At 34.8% G+C, this 18152-nt stretch overlaps 1 pseudogene; it reads right to left on the bottom strand.

Annotated features, from left to right (window-relative positions):
• Window positions 1-575: 575 nt before the first annotated feature.
• On the bottom strand, window positions 576-1949 carry LOC109376734 (elongation factor 1-alpha 1 pseudogene; annotated as a pseudogene).
• Window positions 1950-18152: the final 16203 nt, after the last annotated feature.

Below are 18152 nucleotides of genomic sequence, written 5' to 3' on the forward strand. Positions count from 1 at the left end.
ATATGAATTGAATTTTCATTTCTTTTCTGTTTACTTTTTCTTGTGTAGAATCATTTATGGTTTTCTTTTTATCACTTAACGAATATTTCACCACATATGTCTGGATGTATCATTTTCATTCATTCCACTTACCAAATTATCCTTCAGTATGGGAATCAAAATTTAGGTCAGGTGGGGATTTTCTTTTTGCATGACTATTTTGTGTTATACTTTTCTTTGTTATATTTTTGACATGTCATATTTTTCCATACCTGTGAATACTTTTTTTTTCCCTCGATAACTTAGTATGTAGAAATTGAAAGCTCAAAATAATGGGTCTCAAAATATTGTGATGGAATTTTAGTCAAGTTGTTTTCATTAAAAATTACTGATTTTAAAAATAACTTAAAAACTGTCACATAAAAATACCCCAAATGGTCCACAAAACATTCTCCTTTCCTTCTGAAGGTTTTACCATTGTAATCGTTAAGCAGTCTTTTACTATTAAACTTAACTGGCCAATTTGAGACAAACAGTACTGACACCATTTTTCCACCACTGATTAAGACTAGGATGGCAGGTATTCAGGATAATACTCATTTAGCCTTCTGAACATTCTGGGCAGACTTGGTGACCATGCCAGCTCCAGTTGCTTTCTTGTCCACTGTTTTGATGACACCCACAGCAACTGCCTATCTCATGTCACGAACAGCAAAACGGCCCAGAGGAGGGTAGTCCAGGAAGCTCTCAACACACATGGGCTTGCCAGGAACCATATTAATGATGACCGCATCACCAGGTTTCAAAAACTTCTGGCTATCTTCCAGCTTTTTCCCAGAATGACGATCAATCTTCTCTCTCAACACAGCAAATTTGCAAGCAATGTGAGCTGTGTGACAATCCAGCACAGGTGCGTCTCAGCACTGTTTTGATCTGGATGGTTCAGGATAAGCAACTGAGTTGTGAAGCCAGCTGCTTTCATTCGTGGGTCACTTTTGCTGTCACCAGCCACATTGCCACAACAAACATCTTTGACAGACACATTCTTGATATCGAATCCCACATTGTCCCCAGGAGGAGCTTCACTCAAAACTTCATGGTGCGTTTCATTAGACTTCAGTTGTAACATTGACTGGAGCAAAGGTGGCCACCATGCGGGGTTTGAGAACAGCAGTCTCCACTCGGCCCACAGGGACAGTGCCACCAATTTTGTAGACATCCTGGAGGGGCAGATGTAAAGGTTTGACAGCTGGATGAATTGGTGGCAGGATGCAATCCAGAGCTTCAAGCAGTGTGGTTTCACTGGACCATCTTTATGGGTGACTTTCCATCCCTTGAACCAGGGCATGTTAGCACTTGGCTACAGCATGTTGTCACCATTCCAAAAAGAAATTGGCACAAATGCTCCTGTGTCAGGGTTGTAGCCAATTTTCTTAATGTAGGTGCTGACTTCCTTAATGATTTCCTCATGTCTCTTCTGGCTGTAACGTGGCTCAGTGGAATCCATTTTGTTAACACCGACAATTAGTCATTTTCACACCCACTGTGTAAGCCAGAAGGGCATGCTGACAGGTCTGCCCATTCTTGGAGATATTTGCTTCAAATTCACCAACACCAGCAGCAACAATTGGGACAGCACAGTCAGCCTGAAATATGCCTGTAATCATGTTTTTGATACAGTTTCTGTGTCCTGGGGCATCAATGATGCTCACATAATACTTGCTGATCTCGAATTTCCACAGGGAGATATCAATGGTGATACCACGCTCACATTCAGCTTTCAGTTTATCCAAGACCCAGGCATACTTGAAGGAGCCCTTTCCCATCTCAGCAGCCTCCTTCTCAATTTTTTTAATGGTTCTTTTGTCAATCCCATGACATTTGTAAACTAGGTTACCAATAGCAGTGGACTTGCCAGAATCTACATGTTCAATGATGACCATATTGATACGTGTCTCTTCCTTTCCCATTTTGGCTTAGATTTTTTGGTGGTTTTCATGACACATGTTCTGGCAGCAAACCCATTGTGAAAAAATAAAAATATCTTTAATTTAACTTTATTTTTGTCTTTTCCATTGTATTTTGAGAGATTCTCTTAGCTTAATCTTTTACCTTACAAATTCTCCCCTTATCTGTAATCATTCTATTAATCAGCCAAGTTATTGATATTTTTATTTCAAAAATCACATTTTTTTAATTTGCATGATTCCCCTGATTCTGTATTTTCAATGCTAAATATTTAAACTCTCTCTAAAAGTATTAATTATACTTATTTTAATTATGGTTTTCTTCTTATTCTATTATATCTCTCTCCCTGGGTTTGAGTTCTTTTGCTTGTTGAGTTTGCTGCCTCTATATTATGGTGTTAGTACTCGTCTAATGTTAGGTGAATCTTCTGTGTGTATTTGCCTTTATATTTGAGATGACCTGTTACTGATCTGTGGACAATTTAGGAATCTTCTGGTTGTGGGAGAGAGTGGAAATGATTCCAGGAAAGGGGCTACTCTTCTAGGCACAGGGGCTCCTGATTCTCTTAGGTTTGCCAGTCACCCAAGGAATCTCCTTTTGGTGTCTAATACAGTCACAGAGGTATAAAATTTTAAAATATATATTTTTTCCTGTAATTTTTAGTGATTTGTCATGAGTTGGTGTCAGGTTGTATACATGTTCAGGTTATCATTTTAACCCATCTTCAGTCATTAGTTTTATAAACTTTCCTAATTCATAATTAGAATACGGTAATCATGGACTTCAAATATAAATGTTATTACTATTATATGGAAAATAGTTCCTTGAAATTTTGTATAGAGTTAATGATGTGTGAAAGACTTTGGTCCATTTTTTTTTCTACTAAGAATAAGGAATGTATGCCTCCAAATTTCAAGTAAGAGTTTTGTTACGTTTTTATATTATAAGGATATATGCTTTTTCAAACTTAAATTTGAGGTAACAAAAATTAGTTATTTCAAATTAGATAACTTTTTTGCCTTTATTTTAATGATTAAATAAATGACTGCCCTCTCGTTTTACAAAAATTGTGTTATTTCAGAGATTATGTTTCTAATCCTAAGCAAATTTGAGCCTATTTTGGATACATTTTTAAAAATATCTAGAAGATTATTTTTAAAATATCCTGTCATTCTCTCTGTATGGCAATATTATGTATAATTTTTTTTGTTTTCTTTTTTATATATTCAGAATTTTCTATAATAACAATGTATTTATTACTTTCAACTCCAACAAACTTATTATTTAAGTATTAACTCCCCCATAAACTCTAAGTTTTTAGAATGCCTTAGTAATTACTATGTTCCTCTGCAAAATGGAAACAGTTATAAAACAGTTACTCCATTCTCTAGGTCAAGTTGATTTGTCAGCTGCTTTGTCAGAATTATTAGCACATTAAATTGACATCATAATGGATGCAGCTTAGTGTGCACAGATTTAATCATTTCTTCATTCTTAGTTTTTATCTGTCTTTGGCCATAGTTACCAGCTGAAAAACTCCCAGTGCTAGTTGGCTTTGTATCTGAAGCTGAGTCATTAAGCAATACGAGCAGTGATGAATAACTTTCATCAGAGTCTACTCACAAGGAACTGTAGGTCTCCATCGTACCAACAGCAATTCTCTGGGTCTACTGCACTATTCCTGATTCAGTACAAAGACTCTGATCTTATATTCAAATATATGTTTCTTCTACAAAAGAAATCCCCTTCTCTAATATATAACAAAATGCTAAGAGCTTTGAGATCGGAGCTTTTATTACAACATTCTTTAATATCTGAATTTCTAAGAACATAAAAATTAAAAGAACTTATTATATAATTTAGTGTCTTATTCATCTCCCATATTCCTCTCAAAATCCAATATGCCATCAAGTCCAATTGCCACTCTCCTGAAATATTATATAAATCTATTTCATCTTTTCTATCCCTATTAACACTGTTTTTGCTAAACGTTATATCAAATTTCAGTTATCTGAACCTTTTCAACAGTCTCTTCAATAATTTTCCAATTTTAATATCACTCTCCTTTTACTTTTTTGTATTTTTTGCAAAAGTTGTATCTTTCAAACCACAATGTGATTATGGTTTATGATCTTAATGTAAATTATATGACTCATGACTCCTCATTTTATGTGGATTTAGACCCCACTACTTAGAAGGGCTGTCAATAATCCCAACAAATTTACATCCATTTATTTTTTCTAACCTTAATTCTACCTCTCCTTCTTTCCCAAATTGATTTATTCTGTAGGGCAACAATGAGGCATAACAGGCCTACCTGCTGGTTCTTAAACATCTTTGACTTTAATATTTTTACTACCAAATGTATAATAAAAAATGTTTCAAAGGCACTTTTAGTATTTAACCACAATGAAAATATGCTCAAATTATAAAAAATATTGCAATCATTTTTTTCCTACTGTTCAAGAAGACAAGTTATTTTTTTTTATCCCCAATATATTTAAGTAAAATGTCTAGCATAGTTGGAGACCCAGTCCTTCCTCAAAAAAAGACTTCTATTTCTGGCTATGATGGAATACCTAGTAACAGAAAAACCCTCCATTTTAGAACTATTATAAAATGGGCTATATATATTTTTTTAACTATTTAGAAGCATCAGGAAGCAACCAACCCCAGAGTGAGGCCAAGGTCCTTAAAAGAAGGAAATGCACTGAGGTGAGACCAACATTTCTGTTGATTTTTCCGTCAAGGCGTTTGTTGATTTCCCACCTGAGCTGAGTATGAGATCAAGAAATCAGGCTAAAAATCTAAGCAGTGCTCATGGCAACCACACAGCATTATGGCCTAAACATTAGAGTATAGGCCCAAGGAGGAATGGCCTCCGAAATACCCTAGGTTTCCAGCTGAAACTCTTCTAAAGCTATGCTGTAGAATAAGGACAAACTTTAGTCCTCATAAACACTGAAACTCAGCCTTAGCCATAAATCAACTCAGCCTCTGAATGGAACAAGGTCACCTATCCAATTATAACTTCCTTCTGCAAGAAATTTTAAGACTATGATATCATCTACAACCTCTTCAGTTTTTTCATACATAATGTCTACCTTGCAGTCCCACACTACCAGGCATGCCAGGAGATAGAAGAAAAATTATCAAAATACAAATAGATAATAGAAGCTATCCCTTAGGCAACCCAGATAGTGCTTTACAACAATTGTGATTAATGTGACCAAGAAAATATATGATCAACTAGTTAATTTTAACAAAAATAAGCAAATGGAAACTACAGAACTATAGCACACAGAATCAGATTAATTAAGAGTCATATGAATCAGTGATCTAACCCAGTATCAAACTTTACTAAATAGTGTCAAGGATAGGGCCGGCCGAGTGGCGCGATGGTTAAGAACTGGCTTGGGATGCCAGAGGGCCCCGGTTCGGATCCCACATATGAGGGCCAGTGACACTGCCCTCTACAGCTAAGATGCTGAACAACAGCTCAACCTGGAGCTGGGCTGCTGGGAGTCGCCGGCGACGGCGTAGGCTGCAGCCCCTGTGGCAGTGGGTTGCCATGGGCTACTGTATGTAGCCAGCAGCCAGCGTGAGCAGCCAGCAGCTGCAGTGAGCGGCCGTCCAGAAGCCGGCGACTGATGTGCCTCGCCTGGGAAGAGTGCAGTGATGGTGCCAACTTGGGCCAGTGAAGCAACATCCTCCACAACTAGACTGAAGAACAAAACGACAGCAACTTGTCTGTTCCCCTTCCCCCAATTCCCCAGCACTGTTCCCATACCCCCAATTCCCCAATAAAAATATTTAAAAAAAAATAGTGTCAAGGATAGAAGTAATCAAAAGCTTAGACAAAGAGAAAGAAGCTTCTGGGACATCAATGACGATTCTCACAAGTCCTTCCTTCCTGTATAGGCTTGAGTCTCTGGCTCAGAATAGATGGAGCCTCTAAGTGATGTTCATGGGTTCCTCCCACAATAGGAAGCATTTTAAATTGTACACATTTGATTTAGTACCCTAGGGAGGTATATAATTTATGTGACATTCCCTAGGAAGGCACGTTTCATATCCTGGATTCCATTTTATATAGATTATCCTTACCTAGAGAGATCCTGGTAAAGTCATTTTAAACATAAATTCTTTTTTGTCTAGTAAATATCATTAGTCCTTTTAAGTGCATATCCAGTTTACAAGGTTCGGCTATGTTACCTTATCTGCTTTCTCTCTTTTCTCCATAGGCATTTCCCAGTAATGAAGGTGAATAAAGCACAGGGCAGATGCTTTATTCCTTCATCCCAATTGGTAAAAATAACAACTGAAATTAAAACTTAATAGATGCATTTAACTCTAAATTAGACACAGCAGTGAAGTGGATTCACAGTCTGGAAAACTATAGAGAAGGTCAGTGTATATCACACATCCAGGCTCAAGATCACAGAGAAACAAATACAGAGTAGAACAAAAGACAAGCAAACATGTGGCACACAATGAAACGTTCAGAAACACATTTTATTGGCATCCTGGAAAGAGAGAAGAAATAGAGAATGAACCAAATCCATACTTGAAAGGATACTGGCAGCCTCTGATTTGGGGTAGAATGTGATCATTGTAACAATGTGGCTTCATTGCAAGAAGCTGTCATCCCCACCAACAATTCAAGGCCTTAAAGAGCTGGAAACAATAAGACTAAATTGACTAAAATTCCAGAGATTTGAGAAAAATTTAGAAATATGCTGAGGAGCAATAGCCCTTTTTCCCTAAGGACATTAATTAATGATACACATGGGCTACAGTCTGAGGATCAAGTCTTAGCCTTAGCAGAGGCAAAGGGCAAACAATAGAGATTTCAGAGGTTGCATGGGGCTGAAGTAACAAAACTGGAACTGTGAAGTGTCCTCAAATATTTGGCTTATCTTACCCTCTAAGAATGCCAAATTTTGTAATTGCACAAGACAAGAAGCTAAACAGATAAGCCAAAATCTTCTGAAGGACAGAGCTAAGGTCCCTAAAGTCCTTTAGAATTGAGTATAAAACACCCTAGGAACAAGCGTGCATCAGACATAAACTGAGTCTTACTAAAATTTCACCCAGCCTTTGTGAATAATGCTGCAATGAACATAGAGTAAATACATCTTTATGAATAAATGTTTTCACATTTTTTGGGTAAATACCCAGAGGAGGGAATGCTAGGACATGGCAATAACCTATATATCCTTCCATGGATGATGGTCTAAAGAAGATGTGGTACATATATACAAAGGACTACTACTCGGCCATAAGAAAAGATGAAATACTGCCATTTACAATAACATGCACGGGTCCTGAGAGTATCATGCTAAGCGAAATATGTCAGGCAGAAAAGGAGAAGAACCATATGATTTCATTCATGTGTGATGTAAAACAGAAAGCAGACAATGAACAAATTCATAGACACAGACAATAATACCAGAGGGGTAGAGGAGGATTAAGAAGGTAAAGGGATCAAATACATGATGAAAGAGAAACACTAGACTTTGGGTGGTGAGCACACAGTGCAATATACAGATGATGTATTATAGAATTATACACTTGAAGCATATATAATCTTATTAAGCAATGCCACCGCAATATAATTTTAAAAATTTAAACCACCTTTGACTTAACTCAGGCCTCATTGGATTGAAGTGGTCTCCTATGAAACCTCACTCAACATCACAACTCCATATTTTTAGTGGAGGATAAAGTAAATGCTCTCTAGGAGATTTCATCATCTAAACCTCTATATTTCTTTCATACATAATGTCCAGAATCCATTAAAAGAATTATGAGTTGTGAGAAGAGGAAAGGCATTGTGGCCAACTTCTAAGAGGAAAAAAAGACACAATAGAAGCAAACCCACAAATGATCGATATATTTATCATTCTGAAATAATTGTGATTAATAAGTTCGTGAAAATGGATACAAGATGGATAAAATGAATGAAAGGATGGAAATTTTAAAAACACTGGAATTTATAAAGAAGATTATTGTAGTATTTAAAATATAATACCTAAAATTAAAAACTTCATAGATGAGTTTAACAGTAGATCAGAGACATAGTAAAGAGCAGGATTGGTGAATTCAAACACATATCATAAGAAAAGATACACATGATACACAAAAAGGAAGAATGGTGGGATGTGAGTGCAGAACAGAGTATAACAGAAATGTGGGATTCAGTCAAATAGTTTAATATACAAGTAATTTGAATTCTTTTATAGAAAGAGTGGAAGGGGGAAATGGGGCTGAAGCAATAGTGTGGTTGAGAATTCTCCCAAACAGATGAAAGATATCTACCCACAGATTCAAGAAGTCTGGCATATTCCAAACAGTATAAATGTAAAGCAAACCAAACATGGATCCATTCTGGTAAAACTGTTAAAAAACACCAACAAAAAGTCTTGAAAGCAACTATCTTCAAATGAGCAGTAGTAAGACTGAGTTAAGCAAACAATAGAAATGATGAAAGTGAAGAAACATTCCATTGTCTGCTGGTATAGCATCTTTAATGTGCGAAAATAGAATGAATGCCAAATAACACTTCTATTCCCAGGGAAAATATTCTTGAAATAAGAAGATAAAATTAACTTATGTAAGAGAACAAAAATTAAGTTCTTGTTATATGAAAGCCTGTACTAAAATAAACAAAGAGAGTTCTCAAGGCAGAAGGAAAATGATCCAGTTTGGAAACATAGATGAAGGATGGAATAAAGAACACAAAAGAGGGTAAACATGTAGGTAAATATAATGAACACTGGTCATAGCAAATAATGATTATAATGACTTATTGTATTTTAGACATGTAGAATGAAAACAGGCAAAATAGAATGCAGAAGGAAGTAAATGGAGTTAATACTTTCCGTGGTTTTGGAATTATTGGTAAAAGAATAAATATAAAACATTTTAATTGGTTGAAGTAGTTATATATGTATGTTGTAATCTCTAGGGTAACTACTAAGAAAATAGTAGATTAATTAATAAGCAATGCATTAATAAATTAATAGAAATAAAATAATTTTAAAATTAAGCATTTCAAAACAAAACAAAGAAAATAAAAGAATAAAATGCAGGTGTATTAAATTGAAAACAAATAGCAAAGACAGTGGCTATGAACTTAAATGATAACAATAAATATGCAAATTGATGAAATAATACAAGTAAAAAATCTAAGGTCTACAGAATACAAAAAAAAAAACCCAAAACCATTAAGTATAAAAACACAGAAATTTGAAAATAGAGCATGGAAAACATGTACCAGGTGTATTAGTGATCTATCATTGTATAACAGCTTGCAAATTTGGCAGCTTGAAACAATAAACATTTATTATCTCACAGCCTCTGTGAGTTATGAAAACGGGAGAGTTTAGCCGATGGTTCTGACTCCAGGTCTCTCATGATCTTGCAATCAAGGTTGGGCTGGGTCTATAGTCATATCAAGGCTCAGTTGAGAGTATCTGCTCACAAGCTCTTCACTGGTCATCTCTACTTCACAACATAACTGGCTCCCCTAGAGCATGTGATTCTAGAGAGAGAGAGACACAGTACACTCCAGTCTTTTTATAACTTCATATTGGAATTGGCATCCTATCAGTTTTGCTGCATTCCATTCCTTAGAAGTCACAAAATCCAATCCACAATCAAGTGGCAAAAATTACACAAAAGTATTAATTTAAAAATACTACAGTAGTTTCTAATAAATTAAGTACTCATATTGAATCTCAAAGGTAGCCGTTCTCAAAGGGAAACCTTTCAGGGGGTCTGTGCAGTGACATGTTCATACAAATATTAAGATATTATTTGATTTATTGCTCTCATTTTGGCACATGTATACAGTGGAGTTTTGCAGAGATAACATAACACGACGTGATATCCTCACTCTGATGACTGTGATACCCGCTTGCACATTCCCATGTTTTGAAGCTTTCTCAGTTTTAAGTTGTAATGTAGTAAATATCAAAATATGTAGCCCATATTATCCAAAAATCTTTGGGATACTCAATAATTTTTAAGAATATAAAGAGATCCTGAGATATGTTTCAAATTAAAATTTAGGGTTAAATCACAAAATGAATGTAAAGGAAAAATAACTAAAACTAAGAAAAAATAAATAATAATTTTAAAATACTTGACCACTCAACAAGTCAAGAATGAGAAAAAAAGAAATTAATAGAAAATATTAAGTTTTTAAGTTCCAAATATGTCAGCCATTACAAGTGTTATGAATCTCATATAAACATCATGTTAAGTAAAAGGAAGAAAATAGAACCTAAGGTATGATTCCTGTTACAGGAAGTTCAAAAACAAGCAAAATTCATCTTTTATGCTGGAAATCAGAATAGTTTCTGCCATTGGGGTGGGTAATAACTGGCAGGGAGCTCTGGAGAAGATTCTGTAATAACCGCAATATTTCATTTCCTTATTCCTAGTGGTGGACTATATTGGTACGTTCATGATGTAAAATTTCATCAAGCTGCAATCTTCATTGTGTACACATTTCTGTATCTTTAGTTTTCATACATAAAAGAGTTTCCTTAAAGAAATAGGAGGTATTATCTACCTGGTTCATTGCATCTAAGACATGCCCACAGCTGTACCTCTGTGCAATGCAAAACTGTGTTATTCCATATGGGGTATTGCTTCAGGTGCCAGTTAGGAACTTCTATGCACACTGAGTCAGAAAAAAATGTTTGAAAAATGAATTCTACTTCTAATAAATTTCCTTTAACTTCTGTTTAATTTCATCAGCCAAATTCAAATTGCACTCATGCCATAGTGTGGTATGGTGTAGAGCTCAAAACAGCCTAACTTAAGTTCGCAAGGCAAATTTGCAGAGAGAGTGTCTCCTATTTTGTTCACATTTTTACTGTCCACTCAAAAACTCTTTTTATCCTGAAACTCCTAGATCTTAGTGGTCACTCAGATAGAAAACTTGCTTTTGTAAGAGGAAACTAAGGCCCCATAAGTTTAAGCAAATTGTTTAGGGCCACACATCCAATAATTTTCCCCCATGAATCTTCTGATCAACTTGATCCAGTTTCCCTTCATCTGAATTATATTAGCACCCAGTTCCTCTATCATTGGAAAGATTTCCGTAAGTACTGGCTTTGTATTGTTAGATTTTCTTGTGGACATTTTATGTTTCAACTACTTTATGTGTTCTTTTGGGTCAGTGACTGTGTCTGTTTTTCTTTTGTTTTATTGTGTTTTTTAATAATCCCGGGGACCTATCAGTTTTTTCACTCTAATAATTAGTAAACATTCATTCATGCATACATTCATCCATTTAACAAATATTTGTTGAGTACCTACTGTGTGTCAAGTAGATTAAAATGTCCCTCCCCTCATACATGATAGGTCCCAATATAAGTTAATTAATGAATTGATTACCAAGTAAGAAAAATAAAATATTATACATAGTATGTTATATGGTAGTAAATGCTCTGGAGAAAAACAGTCCATGGATTAACCTCCAAATTTTTCATGTTGCTTTGAAATCTTTGGCCTACTGTGGAGATCCCTTTGGAACTACTGGAGTGAAAGGTAGTTCAACCCCCATCATTCCCAACCTGGATTCCTTCATACCACATGCTTTTATGTTTTTTACACAAAATTTTTCTACATAAAATTCCATTTGAACAAAATGAATAAAAATTATTCAATAGATTATTCAGTTTCAAAAGCATTTTAGCCTTTCAAAGGGATAAATGGTGTTTCTGGTTATAGACCACTGTAGACATACCTACCAGTGAAATTCATTTTGTATTTTATATTTCTTTTCTATACTTATAAGATGTAGATAAGCTGGTAAATTTATGGTGTTGAGAAGGATAGTATAACCCTTATTTACTTGACTTTGATGACTGTGCAGCAACCTTTATAAAGATAACAGGGTGCCCTGTGTGCATCTGTCTGTATATATATAATAAGTAATTAAGAGAATGACTATGTTTCAGTGATGATTTACTTCTGTACAACACTGGTTAGTCATGAGGAAACAGCTTAGCATTCTCATGCTAAATCCAACACTTACTTTCATCAGTAGGTGCTAGCTCATTTCAATTATCTTCTTTGTCACTAATTTGAAAGTACCACTATTAGCAGTATGAAAGAAACACAAAATTACTTAAAAGAGAGCAAATGTATTTTAAAAAGGGAAGCCATTGGTGTTGAGCAGCAACCACAAACATAAGAGAAGATCCTTTTTAATCCATGTCTAATTGAATCAGAGCTAAGAACAGCTTCAGTGATTGGTGATAATGATATCAGTGATGGTGATGGAAAGGTTAAGTGCCCTGGGCATCTAGAAGTCAGGCAGCACATGCTGTATTAACCCCAAATGGACCAAAGTCCTAAACATAAGACCTGAAACAATAAACTGCATAGAAGAAAACATAGGTAATAAACTTATGGACCTTGGGTTCAAAGAGGATTTTATGAATTTGACCTCAAAGGCAAGGGAAGTAAAAAAATAAAATAAATGAATCAGTCTATATCAAACTAAGAAGCTTCTGCAAAACAAAAGAAACCATCAACAAAACAAAGAGGCAACCAACCGAATGGGAGAAGATATTTGCAAACAACACCTCTGATAAGATACTAATATCCAAACTATATAAAGAATTCTTACAACTCAACAACAAAAAGACAAACAATTCAATTAAAAAATGGGCAGTAAGGGCTGGCTGAGTGGCTCAGTTGGTTACGAGCTCGTTCAAGAGTTTGAGCTCTGAGCAACAGCGGTTCGAGTCCAGCCCGAGCTGAGCAGCCGCTGAGCTGCCAACAGGTGGCAGGATGGCTCAGCTAAAAAAAAAAAAAATGGGCAGAAGACCTGGACAATTCTCCCAAGAAGATATACAAATGGCCAACAGATATATGAAAAAAATGTTCAACTTCACTAGCTATTAGGGAAATGCAAATTAAAACCACAATGAGATATCACCTCACACCAGTTAGAATGGCTGTCATCAACAAGACAAATAGTAACAAGTGTTGGAGATGCTGTGGAGAGAAAGGAACCCTCATACACTGCTGGTGGGAATGTAAATTGGTATAGACACTATGGAAAACAGTATGAAGAGTTCTCAAAAAAATTAATAATAGAATTACTATATGACCCAACAATCCCTCTCCTGGGTACCTACCCAAAACATCTGAAAACATATATCTGTAAAGATGTATGTACTCAAATGTTCACTGCAGCATTATTTACAGTGGCTAAGACATGGAAACAACCAAAGTGTCCGTGAATAGATGACTGGATAAAGAAGATGTGGTAATATATACACAGTGGAACACTACTCTGACATAAGAGAAGATGAGATACTGTCATTTACAACGGCATGGATGGATCTTGAGATTACTATTCTAAGCAAAATATGTCAGACAGAAAAAGCTGAAAACCATATGACTTCACTCATATGTGGGATATAAAACTGACAGCAACAAAGAAACAAGATAAGCAAATAAAGAAACAAAAATTCATAGACACAGACAACAGTTTAGTGGTTACCAGAGAGTAAGGGGGAAAGGGGATGAGAGAAGAAGGTAAAGGGGGTCAAATATATGGTGATGGAAGGAGAACTGATTCTGGGTGGTGAGCACACATTGTGATATATAGATGATGTATTACAGAATTGTACACCTGAAACCTATGTAATTTTACTAACCAGTGTCACTCCAATAAATTTGATTAAAAAAAGAAAGAGAAAGAGAGAGAAAAAAAATATCTTTACCATCAAAGATTTTTACCTTCTGAAAACAGATGGAAAAGATTATGACATATGCATTTTTAAATTCATAAAAGTGTACTGGAATATCTTTCTTTCTTGCAAAGATTGAGTGGTTAGAAGCAGATAATAAAAAAGATAAGAACAGATAAAGAAAACAAGATGTAGTGTATATTTGGTAAACACATTTAGGAATAGGAGAGGATAGTAATTCAAGTACAGATAACAAAAAACGTATTTGAAGATGTCTTAGCTTTTTTATAAAACACTTCTGTCTACCATAAATTAAGTAATCAGTTCAGTCCATGCATTATTATCCTTTCTTTAAATAAAACATGTAAGGATTTGAAATGAGTACTAGGGGAAACATCAGCTTTTTTGCTCTATTTCACGGTTTTTTTTTTTTTAAGATTAAGTGAATTTATTTATTTATTTATTTATTTATTTATTTTTTAGCTGAGCCATCCTGTCACCTGTTGGCAGCTCAGTGGCAGCTCAGTTCGGGCCGGGCATTGAACTGCTGTTGCTCAGAGCTCAAACTCTTGAGCGAGCTCTTAACCAACTGAGCCACTCAGCCAGCCTCTATTTCATGTTTTTTAGAAGAGGTAAATCGCCCTTATTTTTAAGAAATGTTAACATAATCTAATCCAATTCTTAAGTCTCAAAAGAAACTATGCATAAGAAAGAGGTACAGACACAGAAATGAGATTTTTAATTTAGAATACATTTCATACTTAAACATGAACTACCATTAATTAGAGGTACAGATTTGGAAATCTAAAGTTTAATCTGAAAAATATTACCTTTATTTCAGACTTTTTAAAAACTAGTTTCTAGTAATATTCCATTTCTGTCAGTGCCAAGAGCACTGATCTGAATCATTAAATATTTCTGAACAATTTCAGAGCTTAACAACTCAGGGTGGGGGGTGGTGAGGGTGAGGAGATAGGACATAATAAAAAAAGGAATTGAATTTAGCAACCATGTTATTTGGATTTGTACTTCAAGAGGATATAGTCAGAAGTCACATAGATGATTCAGATTTCAAGAAATTCTCAGATTTTCTAAATTACTAAAAAGGTGTTTGGAAGATGCAACTCTGTTGACCTTTAAATTATTTGGTCAATTCTGTGGCTGTGCAATGGACTAAACTTGACCTAGAGCAGTTTAGTGTTCCTCAGGTGTGCTCCCCAGACCAACAACATTGCATCACCTGGGGACTTATTAGAAATACAAATGCTTAGGCCCCATCCTATGAATCCAAAACTCTGAGATTGAGGCCTGACAACCTGTATTTTCTCAAGCCCTCAAAGTGATTCTAAATGCATACTTAATTTTTATCCTCTATGACAGACTGTGTGCTGCAGCTCATTCTAATAACACATAAAAATGTCTTAAAGAAGCAAGTCCAGCTCTGAATCTTCATGATGTCTCATGATTCATTCAATCAACTATATATTCACTTTGCTATTCAACTGAGGGTGTTTTCTGGAAAACTGGTTAACTCCATTTTCTCTATCTTCCATAATATAATCAAGACCTTAAAGGTAGGCTATTTTTAAGCTTTAAAACAAACAAACCTTCTAATTTGTTGTGGGGAAGGGTAAGGAGGTACAAGAATTGTAATAACATTCAGTGATATATTTGGGGGGACTGTGACAGAACGTCTTTCTCTGAGTTATGCATACTAGAAGGGCATTTCAGAACCTTGCTTTTCAACTTCTCTCAGTTATCAGTACGATGAAATTCAACACCTTATCAACAAAATGTAATGTTCAAATCAAATAATCATTTATTGAAATCTTCTCATCTTTTATTTTACGAGACTTTGTATTTTTATGAGAAGATTTTATTAGGTTAACATGCAACCTCTATCACATTTCCTAGGGCAATGCTAATGAAAAATAGTGGCAAGTTGGGAATTTAGCTTTCTTTAGTTTGTCATGCTATGTATGTAATGTTATGGAGGAAAATTGGAACTATATAGTGTATTCCTGCTTTCCCCAACTCTTCCGAAGTCTGGGCCTGGGGGACTGGACCAAAACTGTTTTAACACTTTGATTCAAGCAGATTGTTTGAAATTTCTTTCCTTTTTGTCCTGCATAATATAGGCTGAGTCATCTATGTGATAACAGAGCTACCACTGTACTGACATGATTTAATGACAGAGAGAGAACCAGGAAGGGAGATTACTGCAATTACATAGTCAGAGGCTCAACTGCAGATATATAAATATAAGCTAATTTCTTAACTTATATTTGTAACTTTCATAAAACAAATATATATAACAGATTTTAACTGTAACTATTTAAGTGATATACTTTCATTGGGTATTAGAATTAAATCTCTAATAAATTAAATTTAAGTAATCAATTAAATCTCATAATAATAGAGAAGGCTGTGAGGGGATGGTGTGTAGTGCATTCTGAAATTACTTTTTAAGCACAAAAGGCTTTACTATATTAAGAAACATATCATGCTGAAATTAACTTGGACAAATCTTGAAAATGTTCAGAAATTAAAAGTTTTTATATTGAATTTTATATATTGAAAGTAGTAATTTCAGATTTTAAGCTAAACAATGAAATCTCACAGAAATGTAAAATAGAAACGGCAATCTTAAAAGTCCCCTTCAATATAGGAAAGCCTCTTTTCCCAAAAGTTTTGTTTCTTCTTGATTTAACTGTGAATAGGTTAATTAGCAATCAGACACCCACAAAAGCTTTGTTCTTTCACTAATTACATTTCCCTGATCCTGCAACTCAACTACCATGTAAGGGCTTTTGCCTCATTAGATGAGGCCTTCTCATTTTCTCATCTCTGGGGCTCTGTGTTATTGTAAATCACTTGGACTAGTTTTTTGGGTGAATCTCTACTGATATTTATTAAAAGTCCAAATAATGTCACAAGCACCTGTGGAAATTAAATTGTACTTTTTTAAAGGATTGAGTAAATTTTAATTTATATAAGAAAATTCTCTACATGTGTCTGCTACATAATTGTTTTCAAGTAATGGATACTTCTGAAGAATCATCATACCCTCCCTCACCCTCTTGGAAAAAGAAAAGAACTTAGTTTTTATGTGAGGAAAATGTGAAAGGCGGCATGAGGCGTTCAAGTTACAGCGAATGTTAGTTCATAAGTTTCGGTTCTAATCATATCAACTGCATCACAATAATTAATTTAATACAAATCAATAATTAATAATAAGCATTAAGTATATAAATGGCTTTATCTGAAATGATAAAACTATAATATTCTACCCCCCATAAGCATGTAATTAAAAAAAAAAGTCATATGCATTGATTGATTAGCATCATAAATGAAGGAGGAAAAATGTGTTTTTAAGTAACTTTAGTTGAGGACACTGAATATATTTTGATCCCCAATAGTTGATGATTATTAGTTATTAACTAACTTAATTCATACAGTTAATAATGCTAATGTTGATTGAGAGTAATTCTAGCCATCATAATAATTACCTGAAAGAAAAATAAATTTATTATCTATGTAGTCCTACAATATGCCAGACGTTTGGTTACAAGCATTCCCATAGATATTATTTAATCTCTAAACAGTGCTTTATTCATATAATTGCTGTGCCCACATGATTGGGTAAAGAGCTCCCCTTACATTAAAAGGTCTCTGTAATATTGACCTACATTACTTTTCAAACATTTTACCTTTATCATGTGCTGCTAGCCTCCAGCTTCATTGTCCTACCCCACAGTTATTAGAACTTCATGACTCAACACACACTGGTTTCGTTCCTGGAATCACTGATCTCTCTCCTCCTCTGCACTAATTAAATACTTTCTAGTCACTCAAAGGCCACTGCAGTCAATCCTTATCCCAATTAGTTATTTGATACAAATTCATAAGATGTCTTGGTATTTCTATATAGTGCCTGGTGATGGTCATTTTCAACACTAAATTTCATTATTTAACACCAAATGGTAAAAGATGGAGCAAAATCATTATTATTAGGTGCCTAACATCAGCTATTTAAAAAAACTAATAAACTTCCTTAGAGCAATTTTAGGTTCCCAGAAAAATGAGCAGATGGCACAGAGTTTCCATATACTACTGCTTCACCTCTCAGTTTCTCTATTATTAATATCTTGCATTAGTGCACTACATTTGTTGCAATTGCTGAACCAATCGATGCTTTATTAATATTGATGTGTTATTTTTAACTAAAGTCCACAGTTTACATTAGAATTCTCTCTTTGTGTTGTACAGTACTATAGCTTTAAACAAATGTATAATTCACATATCCATTATAGTATTTTACACAATTAATTTTACTGCCCTAAAATCCCCTGTATTCCACCTATTCACCCACCCCCACTTCCCTGAACCCTTGCCCACTGCTGATTTTTTTACTGTTGCTATAATTTTGCCTTTTCCAGAAGGTCATATAGTTGGAATCATATAGTATGTAGTCTTTTCACA

The sequence above is a fragment of the Hipposideros armiger genome, unplaced genomic scaffold (genome assembly GCF_001890085.2).
Source record: "Hipposideros armiger isolate ML-2016 unplaced genomic scaffold, ASM189008v1 scaffold_1183, whole genome shotgun sequence".
Classification (NCBI taxonomy): Eukaryota; Metazoa; Chordata; class Mammalia; order Chiroptera; family Hipposideridae; genus Hipposideros; species Hipposideros armiger.